General features: G+C 45.8%; 1 pseudogene; it reads right to left on the reverse strand.

Annotated features, from left to right (window-relative positions):
• Positions 1–4,228: 4,228 nt before the first annotated feature.
• On the reverse strand, positions 4,229–13,058 carry LOC135524962 (netrin-4-like; annotated as a pseudogene).
• Positions 13,059–20,607: the final 7,549 nt, after the last annotated feature.

Genomic DNA, 20,607 nt, shown 5'->3' on the forward strand with positions numbered 1-20,607 from the left:
GAAAACTTATGCTATGATAATGGCATTCATAACCATTGGATCCCATTGCGCTACCTGTGCACTATTAACAGCATGCAAATTCCAACCCATTTATGTCCATTTAATACAAAAATATAGGACATAGGCCATGGGCATGACACTTAATGCATACAGTTACAGTATAAGGCATCACATTTTATATACAAGACATACAGATGATATGATTGGAACACTGAATTCATTCATGTACCCTTCACAACTTTGTCCACCACATGCAAATTCAAGCCCATTTATGTCAAAACTCCCTCCCGTTAATAGTCTGGTATAAGGATTATGTCATTGTAAAGGGATGCAACATGTCTCTCCAGTCAGAACAGGCCAGCAGCAACAGACCTAGCTTACTCTTTCGAGGCAGCAATACAGGACTCCTTATGCCTGTTGTCTGTGTCAAATACTATGGCATTGTATCTATCTAGATCAGACGCACAGTCACGTCAATTCATCCCTTACTTGTTACTCATTGTTTATTTGGAGATTAATAAGCGGTTGTTGGGTTGTTTACTAATGAGAGAATCACATGGGGGTCAGTTTCTGTAAGCGAACTTAAGTCTCCCACAACAACCTGGTATGGAGTGGAATCGGTGTTGAGAGCTGGAGGGTAAAACTCAGGTATACTCAGTGCACCTTTCAAATGCTGAGTACATGGTCATCTCCCAACTTGGCCAGAGTCCTTCTTCTGCAATGAACCACATGATTTGACCACAATTGCACCCAATAAAATAGTATTATTGAAGTACTGAATTAGGGTTTACCCCTATTTTTAGGCACTGTGTTTACCCACCAGTTATCTACCACTACATCCCTGAAAGAAATAGAAGTGAGCCTTATGGAGATAGACCACCATGAAAGTAAGTGTCCCTCGTTATGTCATATTTCGGTATTGAACCTGACAAAGATCCATCAGATACAATGGTTGATAGAGGACATGAGTGGAGTTAGTTCATTTCTAAACTGGGAGCGTGTTTGTAAGTTTGGCGCAATAGAGTCTAGTCCAGAGGGCAGATTCAGCGCTGGATGTGTGTTCCCTCTGTCAGGCAGATAGGGGACTGGGGGAGCACACACACACACACACAGGCAAGAGGGAAAGCTCAGGGAACTGAAGAGATTAGCCAATTTATCCCTTTAATGTTTTTTTTAATTCTCTCTTCTGTTGTCTCTCTTCTACCTGTTTGGGCCTACTGAGTTCCAGTCTATGGTTGAATAGCGGCAACTCGTTTACCGAGATTTGCCGAGATCTACCGTCGAAAACCACTTCCTTTCCCCAGGATAAATAACTGAAAAAACAGTCAATTATAATAAATGATTTATATCAACAACTATGCCATGTCTAAATATGCCTTCTCTACAGCCTTCTCTCTGCTCTCTGTATGATCAATCATCAATGCTCATGTTGGGGACAGACAGCCCATCTCAGTATGGGGTGCAGTTAACAATGCATGCAGACCTATCATCTCACCATGGTAACTTTTTTTATTGTGACAGGTATGCCTACATTTGCTGCAGCATAGACTATGCCACAGTTATATACTGTAAGGACCGAATGCGCGTCTAATTTACACATCTCCTTCTGGCTTTCGGGGGTCACCATATTTTTTTTATTGTAAAGATTGTTTTATTGTAAAACAGCCTCTCTCTTGAAAATTGTAGCTTTAAATCAGAGCATGCGTGACATCAATTCCATTCAAATTGCATTCAAAATAGATAATCCTGTTCAATATATATTGTATATACAGTTGAGGTTGGAAGTTTACATACCCCTTAGCCAAATACATTTAAACTCCGTTTTTACATTTAAACTCAGTTCCCTCTCTTAGGTCAGTGAGGATCACCACTATATTTTAAGAATGTGAAATGTCAGAATAATAGTAGAGAGAATTATTTATTTCAGCCTTTATTTATTTCATCACATTCCCAGTGGGTCAGAAGTTTACATACACTCGATTAGTATTTGGTAGCATTGCATTTCTATTGTTTAACTTGGGTCAAACGTTTTGGGTAGCCTTCCACAAGCTTCCCTCAATAAGTTGGGTGAATTTTGGCCCATTCCACCTGACAGAGCTGGTGTAACTGAGTCAGGTTTGTAGGCCTCCTTGCTCGCACACACTTTTTCAGGTCTTAACCAGCATGGCTACCACAGCATTCTGCAGTGATACGCCATGCTATCTGGTTTGGGATGAGTTGGACCGCAGAGCGAAGGAAAAGCAGCCAACAAAGCAGAGCAACAAAGCAACAAAGCAGCCAACAGGTGCAGAGCATATCCTTCAAGACTGTTGCATTCTAGGTGAAGCTGGTTGAGAGAATGGCAAGAGTGTGCAGAGCTGTCAAGGCAAAGGGGGGCTACTTCAAAGAATCTAAAATAGATTTTGATTTGTTTAACATTTTTCTGGTTACTACATGATTCCATATGTGTTATTTCATAGTTTTGACATCTTCAATATTATTCTACAATGTAGAAAATAGTCCAAATAAATAAAAACTCCTGAATGAGTAGGTGTGTCCATATATATAAACTCTGGAAAAAAAGAAACGTCCCTTTTTCAGGACCCTGTCTTATAAAGATCATTCGTAAAAATCCAAATAACTTCACAGATCTTCATTGTAAAGGGTTTAAACACTGTCTGTTCAATGAGCAATTAATTAAACAATTAATGAACATGCACCTGTGGAACGGTCATTAAGACACTAAAAGCTTACAGACAGTTATGAAAACTTAGGACACTAAAGAGGTCTTCCTGTTGACTCTGAAAATCACCAAAAGAAAGATGTCCAGGGTCCCTACTCATCTGCGTGAACGTGGCATGCTGCAAGGAGGCTTGAGGACTGCAGATGTGGCCAGGGCAATAAATTGCCATGTCCGTACTGTGAGACGCCTAAGACAGTGCTACAGGGAGACAGGACGGACAGCTGATCGTCCTCGCAGTGGCAGATTACGTGTAACAACACCTGCACAGGATTGGTACATCTGAACATCACAGGTACAGGATGGCAACAACAACTGCACGAGTTACACCAGGAACGCACAATCCCTCCATCAGTGCTCAGACTGTCCGCAATAGGCTGAGAGAGGCTGGACTGAGGTCTTGTAGGCATATTGTAAGGCAGGTCCTCACCAGACATCACCGGTAACAACATCGCCTATGGGCACAAACCCACCTTTGCTGGACCAGACAGGACTGGAAAAAGTGCTCTTCATTGACGAGTCGCGGTTTTGTCTCACCAAGGGTGATGGTCGGATTCGCGTTTATCGTCGAAGGAATGAGAGTTACACCGAGGCCTGTACTCTGGAGCGGGATCAATTTGGAGGTGGAGGGTCCGTCATGGTCTGGGACGGTGTGACACAGCATCATCGGACTGAGCTTGTTGTCATTGCAGGCAATCTCAACACTGTGCGTTACAGGGAAGACATCCTCCTCCCTCATGTGGTACCCTTCCTGCAGGCTCATCCTGACATGACTCTCCAGCATGACAATGCCACCAGCCATACTGCTCGTTCTGTGCGTGATTTCCTGCAAGACAGGAATGTCAGTGTTCTGCCATGGCCAGCGAAGAGCCCAGATCTCAATCCCATTGAGCACGTCTGGGACCTGTTGGATCGGAGGGTGAAAGCTAGGGACATTCCCCCCAGAGATGTCCGGGAACTTGCAGGTGCCTTGGTGGAAGAGTGAGGTAACATCTCACAGCAAGAACTGGCACATTTGGTGCAGTCCATGAAGAGGAGATGCACTTCAGTACTTAATGCAGCTGGTGGCCACACCAGATACTGACTGTTACTTTTGATTTATTTTGACCCCCGTCCTCTCTCATGTCTGTGGAACTTGTTCAGTTTATGTCTCAGTTGTTGAATCTTATGTTCATACAAATATTTACACATGGTAAATGTGCTGAAAATAAATGCAGTTGACAGTGAGAGAACGTTTCTTATTTTGCTGAGTTTATATATATATATATATATATATATATATATATGTATATATGTACTGTATATATATATATATACAGTACATACATATACAATACATACATATACACAGAGACAGTTTCAAACTGCCTCTGGAAGCAACGTCAGCACAATAACTGTTTGTCGGGAGCTTCATGAAATGGGTTTCCATGACCAAGCACCCGCACACAATCCTAAGATCATCATGTTCAATGCCAAGCGCCGGTTGGAGTGGTGTAAAATCACGTCATTTTACTCTGGAGCAATGGAGACACATTCTCTGGAGTGATGAATCACGCTTCCCCGTCTGGCAGTCCAACAGACGAATCTGGGTTTGGCGGATGCCAGGAGAACACTACCTGCTTGAATGCATGGTGCCAACTGTAAAGTTTGGTGGAGGAGACTGCGTGAATCAGGCCTTCAGTGTCGAATTGCTGCAAAGAAACCACTACTAAAGGATAGACATAAGAAGAAGAGACTTGCTTGGGCCAAGAAACACTAGCAATGGACATTAGACCGGTGGAAATATGTCCTTTGGTCTAATGAGATTTTTGGTTCCAACCACTGTGTCTTTGTGAGACGCAGCGTAGATGAACGGATTATCTCTTCAACTACCTGTGCAAAATGCAAGCGCTCACCTGGGTTGAGGGGGCAGATGCACCCATGGTTGGTCCAGGAATCTGGGAAAAGGGTGATGTGACCTCTCTGGATCCTCGCCTGGCTGCTGTAGTATAGGACCTTCTTTACCTTGACCTCCACCTCAGCATGGGAGCCCTGATCATGGGCCGCCACAATCCTCACCATCAGCACTATGGAGAAGAGATTAATCGATCTCTGTTCAATACTGTTGGTATCAATCCCTTTTAAATTCTGCTGGCAACATCTACTACTGCCTCAAACATGCAGTGTACTAGCATTTCCTTTTCAATTCTGTTGGCATCATTCACTACAGACTGGTACCAGATCTGTTTGTACTCTATAACTAACTCCTAGGGTTGTTGTTATGCATACCACCAACCATAAAATAGTAGTTGGCTAACCTCAAACATGCAATGTATTAGATTTCAATTTTAATCTACAGTGTTATCTTTACATATGCATTGTCTGAGATTATTTTAATCTCTTTTTACAGTAAATTCTCAGAGAAAGAGGAGTACAATGCCAGGTGGAGTCACAGGAGACAATGTATGACATCATTCATGGCTAATGCTAAGATGATGTAGTTGTGAAGGCTTTTCCCAGGAACTCTTCCCACTTTTCCCACGCGCATCTTTCTTAATCCCACCTACCATAGTCATACTCCTTGGCACAGAAGAGTTTGGGTTTGCCAATAGTCATCTCCTTACACTCACATTTTTCTGGGAAGAAAGAGAGAATATGTTCATGTCTGTGTGTGTATGTGTGTCTGCTTGCTTGTGTGTGTGTGTGTGTGTGTGTGTGTGTGTGTGTGTGTGTGTGTGTGTGTGTGTGTGTGTGTGTGTGTGTGTGTGTGTGTGTGTGTGTGTGTGTGTGTGTGTGTGTGTGTGTGTGTGTGTGTGTGTGTGTGTGTGTGTGTGTGTGCGTGTGTGTAATGACCCATGAGAAAAAAACGTTCACACAAATAAAACCTACTCAAGACCACGATTGACAATCACTGCTGTTATGTTGACCATGGCAACCCATACCAGGCAATAGTAACAACATAGTAACAAGTCAGACATAAGAGGGAGGGAGACGTGGATACCACCACAATGGACACCATTGTCATCACCTTGGAGATAGTTGCCCATGTCAGGCCAAAGTAATAACAAATAAAACAAATAATTCCCTTTCTCTCTTACTTGTGCAAGAGTCAGAGGCTGAGGGTTAGGGTTAGGGTTAAAAAAACAAGTAACAAATAATAACAGGGACAGAGAGGGATAAGTGTGTACTCTTACATGGACAGAGCTGGGTTACAACATAGTAACAAAGCAGATATAACAGGGACAGAGAGATGCAGGTAGAAGTACAGTGCTTTCGGGAAGTATTCAGACCCCTTCCCTTTTTTCCACATTTTGTTACGTTACAGCCTTATTCAAAAATAGATTAAATAAATGTTTTTCCTCAATCTACACACAATACCCCATAATGACAAGGCAAAAACAGGCTTTTAGAAATGTTTGCACATTTATTAAAAATTAAAAACAGAAATACCTTATTTACATAAGTATTCAGTAAATAATTTTCCTTGTGCAGCGACACTACCCATCCAACCTGACAGAGGTTGAGAGGATATGCTGAGAAGAATGGTAGAAACTCCCCAAATAAAGGTGTGCCAAACTAGTGTCATACCCAAAACAACTTGAGACTATAATCGCTGCCAAAGATGCTTCAACAAAGTACTGGGTAAAGGGTCTGAATACTTATGTAACTGTGATATTTCAGTGTTTAATTTTTAATACATTTGCAATAAAAAAAATCTATCTACACACAGTAACCACATTATCGGGTACTGTGTGTAGATTGATGAGGGGGGAAAACAATTTAATCAATTTCAGAATAAGGCTGTAACGTAACAAAATGCGGAAAAAGTCAAGGGGTCTGAATACCTTCCAAATGCACAGTATGTTCTCTTGCATGTGCAGCGGTCGGGGGCAGAGCTGGGTCTGTTGGTGTGTCTGTAGAACCCTCTCTTACAGATCTGGCACTGCCTGCCCTCTGTATTGTGGCGGCAGGAGTCACACATACACCCACTACGCCATCCCGATGCCAGCCACACACCCTGGTCAAAGTGACAGCTGTCTGCATGTCTGCACACTTACACTCTAAAAAGAAAGTAAAACATTTCTGTTTTCCTATAGACCTTATTGACACTGCGACAATGATCGACGTGAAAATATGTTGATCCGCACAGGAAAAATAACAAGATGTTTGACAGCGTTCTAATCCAGTGTGATTCGGTTCAATCTGTTTTCTCAAAGGTACAGATAATAGGTTTCACTAATATTTGCATCGATAAATCAATGGCATCCTGACTAACAAAAATAAAATGTACTGTACCTATTGAATCATACATTTACTAGTGAAGATGTCTGGCTGTGGCTGTGTATATTGTATAATGTATGTGGTTTTGCCTGTTAACCTTCCTGACCCTGTAAGACTCACTCTTGCATTCATGCGGTGCTCCTATGATACCGTTGGCAGCTTGCCAAGGCTGTTCGTTGTAGAGGGGAGCACAGCGCTCACAGTGGTCGCCGGCTGTTTTGTGTCTGCACACACACCTCCCGTGGACCTGCCACAAGGGAGGGAGGGAGCAGTGTATTACATATGTATTACTGGATTACTGTTACAGACAGATACACACAGCTACACGCACACCCCCTGTGGATCTGCCACAGGAGTAAAAGAGGGAGACAGAAAACAGTGTTCACAGGGGATCGCTCCTGAGTACTTGGAGGTACAGGCTGCCACACTCTCCCCCATCCTCGGCCAGGCCGAAGGTGCCCTCACGGTCCCTGGCAAAGTACCTGGGTTAAAAGAAAATAGGTGTATTTTGATCCCAGAGCATAACTCATCAAAGTATGAATTAAAACACTTATTTCCAAAGTGGTCCTCGATGTGCCTGAGGGTCTTCCAGGTCTGTCCGTGGCCCTGGGAACGTTCCAGCAGCATGGCAGAGAGGTGGGGGAACGGAACACCAGGATCAGGTGGGTGAAGTAGAACTCTGTCTCCAGGTCTAGTTGGAGGGTCTCGGTCTCCACCCTCTCTGCAGACTGCCACCATGTATCTGGGTATTCAAAGGACGAGTCGGTCATGGCAGTGGCTAGTTGGGCCTTGTGGGGGAGGGCTGCGTTGCACTTGCTGCATTTGGGTACTGCTGGGCAGGAAGACTCCTTGTGGGGAGAACTAGAAGTCTGTTGGTAGGAGCAGTAGGACTCTGTGGAGTTGGATTCACACACAGACTGGGTGAGTAGTCCTCGAACCCAAGGCTAGGTTCCCCATGCAAAGGTTACAGGCCCTGCCAGCACAGCGCCTCTGGCTCTCCACTGCTGGCTCTCCACTGCTGGCTCTCCACTACTGGTTTTCCACTGCTGGCTCTCCACTGCTGGCTGGCTCTCCACTGCTGGCTGGCTCTCCACTGCTGGCTCTCCACTGCTGGCTCTCCACTACTGGCTCTCCACTGCTGGCTGGCTCTCCACTGCTGGCTCTCCACTGCTGGCTGGCTCTCCAATGCTGGCTCTCCAATGCTGGCTCTCCACTTCTAGAAAGAGCTGGAGAGAGAGAGAGACTATGTTCGTTTTTTAAGGATCTGTTTCACTTGCTTTGGCAATGTAAACATATGTTTCCATGCCAATAAAGCCCTTTGAATTGAATTGAATGGGGAGGGGGGGGGGGTTAATTGACAGAAATAGAACTATCGGTTTAGAATGTATTGGCATTAAACATAAAATCCACATTCACCAACTAAAATGCATATTTTATATATATTTTTTAAATATAAATCAGCAGGACAGTCATTAAAGACTTTTCTAGATAGAATGCATTAGACAGCCAACAAACATTTCAAAGCAACAAAATCAATCACTACAATCCTCAATGCTTTCATTATATTATAGACACGCTGAAGTTTGCAAGCACAGTCTGAATCCAACCGGAATGATGAGGGAGGGACAGATACTTTATAGCGTTTTTACTTACCAGCCAAAAGAGGGAACGCAGAAAGAGGTAAAGTCCACTGTCTCATCTTGAGCATCCTTGATGACAGTCCTAGAAAACAGTGAGCTAGCCAGTCTGCCTGCCAGGTAGCCTATCTGCTTCTTGTTTGAACGGTGAGAGAAAAGCGATGTAGTTCTGTTTTTATAGTGAAGTGAAGTCACGTTCTCAGACGATTGACTGTAGCCAAATGACATTTCTCTTTCAATATGTACAACCCTAAGCATAATTCTAGAAGAATATAACATTCACTATCGATCTATATCAAATGGTATGTGCTACCTATCCAATATCGTTGCATAAAATGTAGGCTGTATGTATGCGCAAATATCGAAGGGCAATTAGTGTCCAAATAAGATGATTTGAAAATGTTTACCATTCCCGAGTCCTTCAATCCATTTTCACTGTTTGAAAGAAGTCCCAAGTTTTTTTATGGGACAATAAGACCGTATATCCTCCCTCAGCCCTTTTATTAATATAATACAAATCTCAAATGGCACCCTATTCTCTGGTGCACTACTTTTGACCAGGGTTCGTAGGGCTCTGGTCGAAAGTAGTGCATTGAAGGGAATAGGGTGCCATTTGGGACTGAGAATGTATCTTGGTCATTCCCAACACTCTACACATGACTGAGTAGATTGTATCAGAAGTAGAAATTAGAGCAGAATATTATCTCATTCTGAAAATTCTGAAATTAAAGTAATAAATTATTGATAAGATGTTTGTTTTATTAAATGTGTATATTAATAAGTGTATGACAATACAATACTTATTTCCCTTGATAAAATACTCCTACAAGTCTTTGATATATTCTTACAAGGAAAATAAAAAAAATACACGTTTTCTGTATGCTAACCTCCGTAAACCATCCACCCAGTAAGTCAAGTCAGCTGGACTTTTGTTTGAAGGCCAGTGTGTCATTCTGGTGCATTCTTGCTGCATACCACTGCTTATTACCAACTGTCACTTATTTAGAAATCACACCTACACTGAACAAAAATATGAACGCAATATGTTAATTGTTGGGCCCATGTTTCATGAGCTGAAAAAAAGTTCTGAGAAATGTTCCATATGCACAAATAAGCTTATTTATCTAAAGTTTTGTGCACAACTTTGTTTACATCCCTGTTATTGATCATTTCTCCTTTGCCAAGATGATCCATCCACCTGACAGATGTGGCATATCAAGAAGTTGATTAAACAGCATGACCATTACATAGGTGCACCCTGTGCTGGAGACAATAAAAGGCCCCTCTAAAATGTGCAGTTTTGTCACACAACACAGTGTCACAGATGTTTCAAGTTGAGGGAGCGTGCAATTGGCATGCTGACTACAGGAATGTCCACCTGTTGCCAGTGAATTGAACGTTCATTTCTCTTCCATAATCTGCCTACAACGCTGTTTCAGAGAATTTGTTGTGCCATTCATCTGCCACAATCACCTCATGTTTCAGCATGATAATGCACAGCTCCATGTCCCAAGGATCTGTACACAATTTCTGCAAGCTGAAAATGTCCCAGTTCTTCCATGGCCTCACCAGACCATGTCACCCATTGAGCATGTTTGGGATGATCTGGTTCGACCTGTACGACAGCGTGTTCCAGTTTCCGCCAATATCCAGCAACTTTGCACAGCCATTGAAGAGTAGTGGGACAACATTGCACAGGCCACAATCAACAGCCTGATTAACTATGCAAAGGATATGTGTAGCGCTGCATGAGGCAAATGGTGGTCACACTGGTTTTCTAATCTATGCCCCTACCTTTTTTAAGGTATCTGTTACCAACAGATGCATATCTATATTCCCAGTCATGAACTGTAACTCAGTAAAATCTTAGAAATTGTTGCATGTTGCATTTATATATTTTTTCAGTATACACACACACACACACACACACACACACACACACACACACACACACACACACTGAGACACATAAACATCACCTGACAATTGTCAGCCAGACTACCCTGGACCTGGGGTTATCTGACCCTTGACCACAATAATCAGCCATTTGTGAGCCAGTTGTCTAAGTCATGATAATATCAGCAGAGTAAAGGGGGAAGAAAGAGAGAAAAAGAGAGCTTTCAACAAGAGGTGATACACTGTATGTGCGTGTTTGGATGTGTGCAGGCGTGTTTGCTTAAGTTCAACTGCATTGTCATGAATAGGTTAGTACTTTGATATATCACAACAGTGCCTTCAGAAAATATTCGTACCCATTGACTTATTCCACATTTTGTTGTGTTACAGCCTGAATTCAAAATGGATTAAGTATGTTTTTCTCACTCATTTACACACAATACCCAAAAATGACAACGTGAAAATATGTTTTTTGATTTCTTTGAAAATAAAATATCACATTTACATACGTATTCACCGCCCCTGAGTCAATACATGTTAGAATCACCTTTGGCAGCGATTACAGCTCTGAGTCTTTCTGGGTAAGTCTCTAAGAGCTTTGCACACCTGGATTGTACAATATCTTCACTTGATTATTTTTTAAATTCTTCAAGCTCTGTTAAGTTGATTGTTGATAATGTTTTATACATTTCTAGACATCTATACCAATTTCAAGTCTTGCCATAGATTTTCAAGCTGATTTAAGTCAAAACTGTAACTAGGCCACTCAGAAACATTCAATGCCATCTTGGTAAGCAACAGACTGAACCAGGTTTGTCTCTAGGGTTTTTCCTGGGCTTAGCTTTATTCTGTTTGTTTTTATCCCCAAAAAACTCCCTCCTTGCCGATGACAAGCATAGCCATAACATGATGCATCATGATAACATGATGAAGAGTGGTACTCAGTGATGTGTTGTGTTGAATTTGCCACAAACATAACGCTTTCTATTCAGGACAGAAAGTTAATTTCTTTGCCACTCTGTCATTTAGGTGAGCATTGTGGAGTAACTACAATGTTGGTGGCCAATCCTCACTTCTCCTATTACAGCCATTAAACTTGGTAACTGTTTTAAAGTCACCATTGGCTTCATTGTGACATCCCTGAGCAGTTTGGAAAACCTCCCTGATCTTTGTGGTTGAATCTGTGTTTGAAATTCACTGCTCGACTGAGGTACCTTACAGATAATTGCCCATGCCCAGAAATCTGCTCCTTTTATTCTCTGTCCCCAACGCTCTAGGCGACCAGTTTTGATAGCCTTTAGCCACAACCTCATACTACTACTCCTCTGTTCCGCGGGTGATGTGGAGGTAAACCCAGGCCCTGCATGTCCCCAGGCACCCTCATTTGTTGACTTCTGTGATCGAAAAAGCCTTGGTTTCATGCATGTCAACATCAGAAGCCTCCTCCCCAAGTTTGTTTTACTCACTGCTTTAGCACACTCTGCTAACCCTGATGTCCTTGCCGTGTCTGAATCCTGGCTCAGGAAGGCCACCAAAAATTCGGAGATCTCCATACCCAACTATAACATTTTCCGTCAAGATAGAACTGCCAAAGGGGGAGGAGTTGCAGTCTACTGCAGAGAAAGCCTGCAAAGTAATGTCATACTTTCCAGGTCCATACCCAAACAGTTCGAACTACTAATTTTGAAAATGACTCTCTCCAGAAATAAGTCTCTCACTGTTGCCGCCTGCTACCGACCCCCCTCAGCTCCCAGCTGTACCCTGGACACCATTTGTGAATTGATTGCCCCCCATCTAGCTTCAGAGTTTGTTCTGTTAGGTGACCTAAACTGGGATATGCTTAACACCCCGGCAGTCCTACAATCTAAGCTAGATGCCCTCAATCTCACACAAATCATCAAGGAACCCACCGGATACAACCCTTAATCTGTAAACAAGGGCACCCTCATAGACGTCATCCTGACCAACTGGCCCTCCAAATACACCTCCGCTGTCTTCAACCAGGATCTCAGCGATCACTGCCTCATTGCCTGTATCCACTACGGAGCCGCAGTCAAACGACCACCCCTCATCACTGTCAAACGCTCCCTAAAACACTTCTCTGAGCAGGCCTTTCTAATCAACCTGGGCCGGGTATTCTGGAAGGACATTGACCTCATCCCGTCAGTTGAGGATGCCTGGTCATTCTTTAAAAGTAACTTCCTCACCATTTTAGGTAAGCATGCTCAGTTAAAAAAATACAGAACTAAGAACAGATATAGCCCTTCAGACCTGACTGCCCTCGACCAGCAGAAAAACATCCTGTGGCGGACTGCAATAGCATCGAATAGTTCCCGCGATATGCAACTGTTCAGGGAAGTCAGGAACCAATACACGCAGTCAGTCAGGAAAGCTAAGGCCAGCTTCTTCAGGCAGACATTTGCATCCTGTAGCTCCAACTCCAAAAAGTTCTGGGACACTGTGAAGTCCATTGAGAACAAAAGCACCTCCTCCCAGCTGCCCACTGCACTGAGGCTAGGTAACACGGTCACCACCGATAAATCCATGATTATCGAAAACTTCAACAAGCATTTCTCAACGGCTAGCCATGCCTTCCGCCTGGCTATTCCAACCTCGGCCAACAGCTCCGACCCCCCCCCCCCCCCCCGCAGCTACTCGCCCAAGCCTCTCCAGGTTCTCCTTTACCCAAATCCAGATAGCAGATGTTCTGAAAGAGCTGCAAAACCTGGACCTGTACAAATCAGCTGGGCTTGACAATCTGGACCCTCTATTTCTGAAACTATCCGCCGCCATTGTCGCAACCCCTATTACCAGCCTGTTCAACCTCTCTTTCATATCGTCTGAGATCCCCAAGGATTGGAAAGCTGCCGCAGTCATCCCCCTCTTCAAAGGGGGAGACACCCTGGACCCAAACTGCTACAGACCAATATCCATCCTGCCCTGCCTATCTAAGGTCTTTGAAAGCCAAGTCAACAAACAGGTCACTGACCATCTCCAATCCCACCGTACCTTCTCCGCTGTGCAATCTGGTTTCCGAGCCGGTCACGGGTGCACCTCAGCCACGCTCAAGGTACTAAACGATATCATAACCGCCATCGATAAAAGACAGTACTGTGCAGCCGTCTTCATCGACCTTGCCAAGGCTTTCGACTCTGTCAATCACCATATTCTTATCGGCAGACTCAGTAGCCTCAGTTTTTCTGATGACTGCCTTGCCTGGTTCACCAATTACTTTGCAGACAGAGTTCAGTGTGTCAAATCGGAGGGCATGCTGTCCGGTCCTCTGGCAGTCTCTATGGGGGTGCCACAGGGTTCAATTCTCGGGCCGACTCTTTTCTCTGTATATATCAATGATGTTGCTCTTGCTGCGGGTGATTCCCTGATCCACCTCTATGCAGACGACACCATTCTATATACTTCCGGCCCGTCCTTGGACACTGTGCTATCTAACCTCCAAACAAGCTTCAATGCCATACAACACTCCTTCCGTGGCCTCCAACGCTAGTAAAACCAAATGCATGCTTTTCAACCGTTCGCTGCCTGCACCCGCACGCCTGACTAGCATCACCACCCTGGATGGTTCCGACCTTGAATATGTGGACATCTATAAGTACCTAGGTGTCTGGCTGGACTGTAAACTCTCCTTCCAGACTCATATCAAACATCTCCAATCAAAAATCAAATCAAGAGTTGGCTTTCTATTCCGCAACAAAGCCTCCTTCACTTACGCCGCCAAACTTACCCTAGTAAAACTGACTATCCTACCGATCCTCGACTTCGGCGATGTCATCTACAAAATTACTTCCAACACTCTACTCAGCAAACTGGATGCAGTTTATCACAGTGCCATCCGTTTTGTCACTAAAGCACCTTATACCACCCACCACTGCGACCTGTATGCCCTAGTCGGCTGGCCCTCGCTACATATTCGTCGCCAGACCCACTGGCTCCAGGTCATCTACAAGTCCATGCTAGGTAAAGCTCCGCCTTATCTCAGTTCATTGGTCACGATGGCAACACCCACCCGTAGCACGGGCTCCAGCAGGTGTATCTCACTGATCATCCCTAAAGCCAACACCTCATTTGGCCGCCTTTTGTTCCAGTTCTCTGCTGCCTGTGACAGGAATGAATTGCAAAAATTGCTTAAGTTGGAGACTTTTATCTCCCTCACCAACTTCAAACATCTGCTATCTGAGCAGCTAACCGATCGCTGCAGCTGTACATAGCCTATCGGTAAATAGCCCACCCAATTTTACCTAACTCATCCCCATACTGTCATGTCTTGTTATGTCTGTTCCTGTCCTTTCTCTTCACTCTGTCTCTCTCTGCTGGTCTTTTTAGGTTACCTTCTCTGTCTCTCATTCTTCAGCTGTTCTACATCTCCCCTAACTAGCTCATTCACTCTTTCACACCTGTTCTCTCTTCCCCTCTGATTAGGTCTCTATTTCTCTCTCTGTTCCTGCTACTTTCAGTGTCTGATTCTTGTTTGTGTTTTTCATGCCAGAAGCAAGCTGTCGTCCCGTTTGCTTCCACCTTGTCCTATCCTGTCGGAGTCTGCCTGGCAGGTGCATCCTGCATTATACTAACGTTCTTTTTGTTCCATTGACAACGTTGGAAGAGGATTTATGCCATTCCTGTTTTTCATTAAAGAACTCTGTTTTCTGTTAAAACCGCTTTTGGGTCTTCACTCAAGTACATAACAGAAGAATCAGACCAAGAATGGACCCAGCGGCTCCGGACCCTTTTCACTCCGCCGTCGAGATCCAGGGAGCGATGCTAGGCAGACACGAGGAGGAATTGTCTGCTGCTCGACATGCCGTTGAGACCCTGGCCGTCCAAGTCTCCAGGTTCACCAACTCCACCTCGATCCACCGCCCACTTCCAGGGTTTCCGAGTCTCCGGAGCCCAGGATCAACAACCCGCCCTGTTACTCAGGGGAGCCCACTGAGTGCCGCTCATTCCTCACTCAGTGTGATGTGGTGTTCTCTCTCCAGCCCAACACTTACTCCAGGAGCGCAGCCCGCATCGCCTACGTCATTTCTCTCCTCACCGGACGGGCGCGTGAGTGGGGCACGGCAATCTGGGAGGCGAGGGCTGAGTGTATTAACCAGTTTCAGGGCTTTAAGGAGGAGATGATACGGGTTTTTGACCGTTCTGTTTTTGGGGAGGAGGCTTCCAGGGCCCTGTCTTCCCTATGTCAGGGGAATCGATCCATAACGGATTATTCTATTGAGTTTCGCACTCTCGCTGCCTCTAGTGACTGGAACGAGCCGGCTTTGCTCGCTCGTTTTCTGGAGGGTCTCCTCGTCGAGGTTAAGGATGAGATCCTCTCCCGGGAGGTTCCTTCCAGTCTGGACTCCTTAATAGCTCTCGCTATTCGCATAGAGCGACGGTTTGACCTTCGTCGCCGAGCACGTGGAAAGGAGTTCGCGTTCTCCGTTGCTCCCCTCTCCACATCACTGCCACCTGCCGCATCACTGCCACCCTCCTCCGCCGGCTCGGATGCTGAGCCTATGCAGCTGGGGGTATCCGCATCTCGGCCAAGGAGAAGGAACGGAGAATCACCAATCGCCTCTGTCTCTACTGCGGCTCCGCTGGTCATTTTGTCACCTCATGTCCAGTAAAAGCCAGAGCTCATCAGTAAGAGGAGGGCTACTGGTGAGCGCAACTACTCAGGCCTCTCCTTCTGGATCACGCACTACCTTTCCGGTCCATCTCCGCTGGCCCGGTTCATCTGCTTCCTGCAGTGCCTTGATAGACTCTGGGACGGAGGGCTGTTTTATGGACGAGACCTGGGCTCGGGAACATGACATTCCTCTCAGACAGTTAGGGAGCCCACGGCCTTGTTCGCTTTAGATGGTAGTTCTCTCCCCAAGATTCAGCGTGAGACGCTGCCTTTAACCCTCACTGTCTCTGGTAATCATAGCGAAACCATTTCTTTTCGTTCACCTTTTACACCTGTTGTTTTGGGTCATCCCTGGCTAGTGCGCCATAACCCTTCTATTAATTGGTCTAGTAATACTATCCTATCCTGGAATGTTTCTTGTCATGTGACCTGTTTAATGTCTGCTATCCCTCCTGTTTCCTCTGTCTCTTCTTCACAGGAGGAGCCTGGCGATTTGACAGGGGTGCCGGAGGAGTATCACGATCTGCGCACGGTGTTCAGTCGTTCCAAGGCCACTTCTCTCCCTCCACACCGGTCGTATGACTGTAGTATTGATCTCCTTCCGGGAACTACTCCCCCGGGGTAGATTATACTCTCTGTCGGCTCCCGAACGTAAGGCTCTCGAGAGGATTATTTGTCGGTTTCGCTCGACGCCGGTACCATAGTCTCCTCCTCCTCTCCCGCCGGAGCGGGGTTTTTTTTTGTTCAGAAGAAGGACGGGTCCCTGCGCCCATGCGTGATTATCGAGGGCTGAATGACATAACAGTTAAGAATCGTTATCCGCTTCCTCTTATGTCTTCAGCCTTCGAGATCCTGCAGGGAGCCAGGTTTTTCACCAAATTGGACCTTCGTAACGCCTACCATCTCGTGCGCATCAGGGAGGGGGACGAGTGGAAGACGGCGTTTAACACTCCGTTAGGGCACTTTGAATACCGGGTTCTTCCTTTCGGCCTCGTTAACGCTCCAGCTGTCTTTCAGGCACTAGTTAACGACGTCCTGAGAGACATGCTGAACATTTTTGTTTTCGTTTACATGGACGATATCCTGATTTTTTCACCGTCTCTCTCGATTCATGTTCAGCACGTGCGACGCGTCCTCCAGCGCCTTTTGGAGAACTGTCTTTATGTGAAGGCTGAGAAGTGCACTTTTCATGCCGCCTCTGTCCCTTTTCTCGGTTCCGTTATTTCCGCTGAGGGCATTAAGATGGATCCCGCTAAGGTCCAGGCTGTCATTGATTGGCCCGTTCCTAAGTCACGCGTCGAGCTGCAGCGCTTTCTGGGCTTCGCTAATTTCTATCGTCGTTTCATCCGTAATTTCGGTCAGGTGGCAGCTCCCCTCACAGCCCTTACTTCTGTTAAGACGTGCTTTAAGTGGTCCGTTTCCGCCCAGGGAGCTTTTGATCTTCTTAAGAATCGTTTTACATCCGCACCTATTCTTGTTACACCTGACATCTCTAGTCAGTTTGTTGTGGAGGTTGACGCGTCAGAGGTGGGCGTGGGAGCCATTCTTTCTCAGCGCTCTCTCTGACGGCAAGGTCCATCCTTGCGCGTTTTTCTCTCATCGCTTATCGCCGTCAGAACGTAACTATGATGTTGGTAATCGCGAACTGCTCGCCATCCGCTTAGCCCTAGGCGAATGGCGACAGTGGTTGGAGGGGGCGACCGTTCCTTTTGTCGTTTGGACTGACCATAGGAACCTTGAGTACATCCGTTCAGCCAAACGACTTAATGCGCGTCAGGCTCGTTGGGCTCTGTTTTTCGCTCGTTTCGAGTTTGTTATTTCTTATCGTCCGGGCTCAAAAACACCAAGCCTGATGCTTTATCTCGTCTCTTCAGTTCTTCTGAGGTCTCCACCGACCCCGAGGGGATTCTCCCTGAAGGGCGTGTTGTCGGGTTGACTGTCTGGGGAATTGAGAGGCAGGTAAAGCAAGCACTCGCTCACACTCCGTCGCCGCGAGCTTGTCCTAGGAACCTTCTGTTCGTTCCCGTTCCTACTCGTCCGGCCGTTCTTCAGTGGGCCCACTCTGCCAAGTTAGCCGGCCACCCCGGCGTTCGGGGTACGCTCGCTTCCATTCGCCAGCGTTTCTGGTGGCCCACTCGGGAACGTGACGCGCGTCGATTTGTCGCCGCTTGTTCGGTCTGCGCGCAGACTAAATCTGGGAACTCTCCTCCTGCCGGCCGTCTCAGACCGCTTCCCATTCCCTCTCGACCGTGGTCTCACATCGCTTTAGATTTCATCACCGGACTGCCTTCATCAGCGGGGAAGACAGTTATTCTTACGGTTGTCGATAGATTCTCTAAGGCGGCTCATTTCATTCCTCTCGCTAAGCTCCCTTCTGCTAAGGAGACGGCTCAGATCATTATCGAGAATGTTTTCCGAATTCATGGCCTTCCGTCTGACGTCGTTTCCGACAGAGGCCCGCAGTTCACGTCTCAATTTTGGAGGGAGTTTTGCCGTTTGATTGGGGCTTCCGTCAGTCTCTCGTCCGGCTTTCATCCCCAGTCTAACGGTCAAGCCGAACGGGCCAATCAGACTGTTGGTCGCATTTACGCAGTCTTTCTTTTCGTAACCCTGCGTCTTGGTCAGAACAGCTCCCTGGGCAGAGTACGCCCACAACTCGCTTCCTCGTCTGCTACCGGTCTATCTCCTTTTCAGAGTAGCCTCGGGTACCAGCCTCCGCTGTTCTCATCTCAGCTCGCCGAGTCCTGCGTCCCCTCCGCTCAGGCTTTTGTCCAGCGTTGCGAGCGCACCTGGAAGGGGGTCAGGTCGGCACTTTGCCGTAATAGGGCGCAGACTGTGAGGGCCGCTAATAAGCGTAGGACCAAGAGTCCTAGATATTGTTGCGGTCAGAGAGTATGGCTCTCCACTCAGAACCTTCCCCTTAAGACAGCTTCTCGCAAGTTGGCCCCGCGGTTCATTGGTCCGTTCCGTATTTCCCAGGTCATTAATCCTGTCGCAGTGCGACTTCTTCTCCCGCGCTATCTTCGTCGCGTTCACCCGGTCTTCCATGTCTCCTGTGTTAAGCCCGTTCTTCGCGCCCCGCCGTCCCTCCCCCCCCATCCTTGTCGAGGGCGCACCCATCTACAGGGTTCGTAAGATTTTGGACATGCGCCCTCGGGGCCGTGGTCATCAGTACCTAGTGGATTGGGAGGGGTACGGTCCTGAGGAGAGGAGTTGGGTTCCCTCTCGGGACGTGCTGGACCGTTCGCTGATCGATGATTTCCTCCGTTGCCGCCAGGTTTCCTCCTCGAGTGCGCCAGGAGGCGCTCGGTGAGTGGGGGGGGTACTGTCATGTCTTGTTATGTCTGTTCCTGTCCTTTCTCTTCACTCTGTCTCTCTCTGCTGGTCTTTTTAGGTTACCTTCTCTGTCTCTCATTCTTCAGCTGTTCTACATCTCCCCTAACTAGCTCATTCACTCTTTCACACCTGTTCTCTCTTCCCCCTCTGATTAGGTCTCTATTTCTCTCTCTGTTCCTGCTACTTTCAGTGTCTGATTCTTGTTTGTGTTTTTCATGCCAGAAGCAAGCTGTCGTCCCGTTTGCTTCCACCTTGTCCTATCCTGTCGGAGTCTGCCTGGCAGGTGCATCCTGCATTATACTAACGTTCTTTTTGTTCCATTGACAACGTTGGAAGAGGATTTATGCCATTCCTGTTTTTCATTAAAGAACTCTGTTTTCTGTTAAAACCGCTTTTGGGTCTTCACTCAAGTACATAACACATACTGTTTTTATTTATTTACTTTTCTGCTCTTTTGCACACCAATATCTCTACCTGTACATGACCATCTGATCATTTATCACTCCAGTGTTAATCTGCAAAATTGTAATTATACGCCTACCTCCTCATGCCTTTTGCACACAATGTATATAGACTCCCTTTTTTTCCCTACTGTGTTATTGACTTGTTAATTGTTTACTCCATGTGTAACTCTGTGTTGTCTGTTTACACTGCTATGCTTTATCTTGGCCAGGTCGCAGTTGCAAATGAGAACTTGTTCTCAACTAGTCTACCTGGTTAAATAAAGGTGAAATTTAAAAAAATTAAAAGAAATGTGTGGGATACAGAGATGAGGTAGTCAGAAAAAAATCATGAACCTATTATTGCACACAGAGTGAGTCCATGCAAGTTATTATGTGACTTGTTAAGCACATTTGTGACCGATCGGCTCAATTCTTATGTAGCAAATTTAGAAATTGTGTTTTTACATTGGATAAAAGTAGAGACCCGGAGCGACAAAATGGCATTTAATACACTGAGGAACAATGGGAAAGGAACAATGGGAATTTTTGAGGAACCGTGGGAAAGTAATTCTGCTTTGAAAGTTGATAAACTTGAAAACTCACTTTTGAGAAAATGGCCTTTAAATGTTTTGGTACCTGGTGAAGAGCTCTTCTTTGTCTAAACCCATTTAGCACCATTCACACCCTCTT

Source organism: Oncorhynchus masou, chromosome 31 (assembly GCF_036934945.1).
Source record: "Oncorhynchus masou masou isolate Uvic2021 chromosome 31, UVic_Omas_1.1, whole genome shotgun sequence".
NCBI classification, from domain to species: Eukaryota; Metazoa; Chordata; class Actinopteri; order Salmoniformes; family Salmonidae; genus Oncorhynchus; species Oncorhynchus masou.